General features: G+C 42.2%; 1 protein-coding gene and 1 long non-coding RNA gene across 11 annotated transcripts in view; one reads left to right on the top strand and one right to left on the bottom strand.

Annotated features, from left to right (window-relative positions):
* The window catches only part of LOC126399969 (uncharacterized), a 65,076-nt gene extending 60,221 nt beyond the window's left edge, over positions 1–4,855 (bottom strand). The window contains exon 1 of the long non-coding RNA XR_007570943.1: positions 4,612–4,855. This is a non-coding gene — a long non-coding RNA (uncharacterized LOC126399969). The remainder of the gene's footprint in view (positions 1–4,611) is intronic.
* LOC126399933 (glucagon-like peptide 2 receptor) overlaps positions 1–5,023 on the top strand; it is a 346,627-nt gene that overhangs the window by 328,395 nt on the left and 13,209 nt on the right. The window lies entirely within an intron of this gene.

Below are 5,023 nucleotides of genomic sequence, written 5' to 3'. Positions count from 1 at the left end.
ATACACTTGTATAAACATATTAATGGGTAGAATATTCAGATTCAGATTCAGATTGACAATAAACCATGCCAAATATTACACACTGGCCCTTTAAATGCGCCACGCGAAGGCGTAATGAGAGTTTACTCAATTCGCCATGGCAGAAGAGAGCAGCAACTTCAGACAGCCAAACTTCTCCCAGGAGGAAACTGATGTTTTGGTCCGGGAGGTCTGCTCACAGTGTCCGAATATACGGAACTGCGAGCAGACCTCCACGGGCTGATGATACAAAGGTAGCCTGGGAAGAGGTCACCACAATTGTAAATCAATGTTGTGTTTCCCTTGTGTGCGCGCACGCGCTCTCTCTTTCTCTCTCGCAGTCTCACTGTGTTTCTTTTCTTTTGACTTTTCTAAGATGACAGATGCTGAATATATACTCCCTATCTGATGCTGTGGCTGTTTGTGGTTGGTTGAGAGGGATGTGAACTCATTAGTTTGCAGCTGTGTTAATCAAATCAAGTTGGGTTTCCATTATGCATGCCAAATGTGCCAAACGGTGCCCATCCCCTTTGATCTGACATCAGATGTGACGGGACAGTCGATATAGAGATACATTTATGTGCTGATTGCAGATAGTTGCATTGAGTAGTGTTTTTTGGGTATTTATTGCATTGTTAATGTGCCTGATATTCTGGAAACCTGCCTGTGAGGTTTTGGTGACGTGTGCGCAATGTCCGCCGGTCAGCCAAACTTTGGCTTACACCGGCTGTGCTGACAGTAGACCTGGTTTCAGCTGGCAAGTTTTTAGCGCACCTTTGGTGAAGCCTTTTGGCACAAAACTGTCACTGCGCCAAGCTGGATCTGTTGACACCTCCCCCTGCTGCGCCACCACATCCATCTCAGCGCACCTCGGTCTGCCAAACTACCAAACTGAGCACGCCTCGGGTTGCGCTGCTCGAAACTAGCTCTGTGCGGGGTTCACCACCCTGCGCCGCGCCGGGAAAGTAGAGCCCAGAGACTAGAATTGAAACGTATGGGCTCTGCTGCCATTCCAGAGCACAGACGCAACCCACATGCATCTGGTGGAATTTGTTATAAGGTGAAACGTTTCACCGTATAACACAATAAATAGTATATTGATATGTTATTATATGATGCGTTCGTCGCACAAAATAATATAACTTTAGTTTATGAAGAGATAAGACAGAGACCTCTCCTCTCATCTTATATGCTTTACACACAAGTGTGTGAATTGACCTGGATATGAAGCATCCGTAGCACTAAATAATAAAATGGTGGTTTCTAAAGAGCAAAAAAAAACTTAAAATAAATCAGCAGCAGCGGTCATATTTCAGTAGCGGAGCACAACCGCTGCTAGTTGCATATAGGGGAAACACTGTTGCTCAATGGATTTGTTCTGTTTTGGAATACACAGTATTCTTCCAGTATTCTTCCAATAATATTAAAATACAGCAACACTAGGTTGCTGCATTTTAATATTCAGAATTTCGCTTCAACAAGCTCTCTCTTTTTTTGACCTTACATCTGTTTGCATCCCTGAGAATAATGCCCAACAATATTGCTCAAAAAGTTGCTCTGTGTATCATCAGTCTAACAGTTGTGTTGGTTAGTCAAAATGAATGAGGGCTGCACAATATTAGACAAAACTGACAATGTGACGATTTTGTATACTGCGATATGTATTGCAATATACAGTGTATTGCAATAACTTGAATAGCTCTATTTGGAAAGAAGTCATCATTTTGGATTTGGAAAGGCTGTATTTGCGTGAAATATACATTTTACAATCAAACTGTCATGGAAATTGAGAACTTCACAACCTAAAGTATTAACCAGCAAAATAAGTATGGCATATTGCCTTTTTAATTTTTTTTTTAATTTTATATACTTTATTAATCCCCCTGAGGGGAAATTCAATTTTATAACACACAGGGGGTTCGGTGCCTTGCTCAAGGGCACCTCGGCAGTGCTCAGGAGGTGAACTGGCACCTCTCCAGCCACCAGTCCATGCTCCATATTTGGTCCGGACGGGGACTTGAACAGGTGACCCTCCAGTTCCCAACCCAAGTCCCTATGGACTGAGCTACTGCCGCCCTTGGCTAATATTATATTGATATGATAAACTTATACTGCGAGTCTCACAATGTGACTATTGCACAAGAACACATTGCAATGGTGATACTCAAATGATATTGTGCAACCCTAAATTGAATTGAATTCTATGGTTCATCATAGAAAAATAACCAGTTTTCGGATTGGATTTATGACCCTTGGACCATTTTTGCACTGCATAGGAGTGACCCCCATCAAGTTGTTGGAAGTAACTTCTACTTTAAAGAAGCAACAGACAGCATTTCCTCCTAAATATATCATTATGAAAACAATGTGGATTGCACAGGGTAGTATACACAGTAAAATCAGACTATCAGCGTTTACATAGCTTACTGAATGGCTTTGCAATCTTTGTAATAAGCTTCTGCCACCGGTGCCGACATTTCGCGGAAAAAATCTGCTTTACGGCAGGAAACCCATCATGTATTGCGAAACTGGTCGGTCAGCCAATCAGGGACTGGAGCTGGTCCTTATGCGGAACTGACAGGGGCATGAGAAGGTTGAGTCAAGAGCACAATGGCAGACGGACAAAGTTTGGAGACAAGTGAAAACGGCCTAGCAAAAGAAAAGGAGCTCCTCTGTCTGAGGAGGCGAGGATGCACAAAAAGGAGAGTGATAAAACAAGAGGAAAAACAAGAGTAAACCTCAGTCAGGCGTTCAAGAGATGGAGGGAGCTCCGTGACCAAAGAGGCTTCAACACCGGTGTCCAGCTAGCTTTCTTTCTAATGGATCAGTAAGTAACACAGCTAGACAAGAGAGGACTGTACTGTACTGGCTGCTAGTTAATTCCTAGCTGGCCAGCATCGCAAATCGCCGCAACAAGGGACCGGGTAGCGACTGTTGGTCGGCTGACATCCTCGTTGCCATTCTACGGCAGCCCTCGGACGGTGATCTTTAGAGATTTTTAGATGGGTAGCTTTACTTGTACTTAAGTAGAATTTCATCAAAGTAAAGGTACTTTTACTTAAGTAGAATTTTTCAGTACTTTTTCCACCTCTGCAAGAAACCAGCGCTTGCAAAAGGTTCCTAGGTACGTATTGAATATGCACAAACTGGCATTGGGGGAATACATACGCTATCTTGGCTGCAGTCTGAATGGAAGCGGTATGATGTGAATTTGCGACAATCGGTGTCATTACAAAAGTCGTAAAGAAAGCAAGGGAAGAACATTTAATAAAGCCCTGGAGGGTGGGAGTGGATGAATCCGGTTATAGAGTACCCGCCCGGATGGGATGCTCTAAAACTAAAGCGAGCACGCCCGCAAGGAGGCAGGGATCATTTCATTGGTCAACTGTAAACCTTCTATTGGTTGAGGGATTTTGACAGGGTTGGTATCTGAGTGCGAGCACACAGTTTGAGCAGAAACAGAGTAGATCTAAGCACAAGCAGAGGCTATTTGAGTGCAAGGGCAGGGTTTTGAGGGACAATTTTACAAAATCTAAACGTGAAATCAATAAATAATGCTCTCAAACTGATATACCACTTTCTTGAATAAAGATGGGGATAAAGCTCCAAGCTCTATACGGCCCCAGCTATCACAGTCCTCTGAGGTTTCCTCTAAGCTGGCTGTGACTGCGGGGAGCAAGGCATGTAGTCGATCCATGCACTCAGGTGTCAATCAACCAATAGGCGAAAAGTTCACCCCATGACACACTTTGGACAGCCCCCTCATTTGCCTTTACATTTCTTCATGTGGCAGGGTAACAAAAGTAAATGAAAATGAGGTGGCTGTCCAAAGTGTGTCACCCTCATGACACACTTTGGACAGCCCCCTCCTTTGCATTTACTTTTCTTCATACCTTTCTGCATTCTGAAGAAATGTAAATGTGAAAAGAATTCAGGAAGGAATGTAATTGTCTAAATTGTATTAAATGTCTGAAGGAATGTAAATGTACAAAAATATTTGAAGGAGTGTAAATGTATGAAGAAGTGTAAATGTATAAAGAATGAGTGAAGGAATGTAAATGTTAAAATGTATATAGGAATGTAAATGTACAAAGAAAAGGTGCATTTCATCAGTTAATCAATGCCTACATTTATTTTTTATGCATTTTTGGTGCAATTTAATGGCATATGAATTTATTTATTGACTCATTTATTTATTTATGTATTTATTTTTAATTTTGGCAGTTCCGGTCCTGCCTATCCTATAATAATATCCTTTGAAGACCTCTTAAATTCTTCACTGAAATATTTCTTTTTTGCAGTTCTACCTGAATGAGTATATTTATTTCTGTAAGATTTGTAAATATGAGACATACTTTCTATAGACAGCTTAAATAAATCAACTATGAGCCAAGACTTATTAAAGCCATGACTGTATTTCTTGGTAGAGCTGCCAATTCAATCAATCAATCAATTTTATTTATAAAGCCCAATATCACAAATCACAATTTGCCTCACAGGGCTTTACAGCATACGACATCCCTCTGTCCTTATGACCCTCACAGCGGATAAGGAAAAACTCCCCAAAAAACCCCTTTAACGGGGGAAAAAAACGGTAGAAACCTCAGGAAGAGCAACTGAGGAGGGATCCCTCTTCCAGGACGGACAGACGTGCAATAGATGTCGTACAGAACAGATCAGCATAATAAATTAACAGTAATCCACATGACACAATGCCAATAATCATGTAACGGTAGAAGTATGACTAATGATAACAGCAGCAGCAGGAGGCATCAGGCAGGACCACAGCAGCAGCACAACCACACACGTCACGCTGTCCAGGCATCGCTTTGATATAAGTTAACCTGTGAGACAGTGGAGCACAAAGGCTCCGGAGAAGAAGCCGAGTTAGTGACATCCAGAATGGCCGAGTTAGCAAGATGCAGTAATAGAATACGAGAGAGAGAGAGAGAAGGAGAGAAGAAGAGAAGGTGCCCGGTGTATTATAGGGGGGTCCTCCGGCAGA

This window comes from Epinephelus moara, chromosome 13, assembly GCF_006386435.1.
Source record: "Epinephelus moara isolate mb chromosome 13, YSFRI_EMoa_1.0, whole genome shotgun sequence".
Classification (NCBI taxonomy): Eukaryota; Metazoa; Chordata; class Actinopteri; order Perciformes; family Serranidae; genus Epinephelus; species Epinephelus moara.
This window is presented reverse-complemented; position numbering and strand designations above follow the sequence as displayed.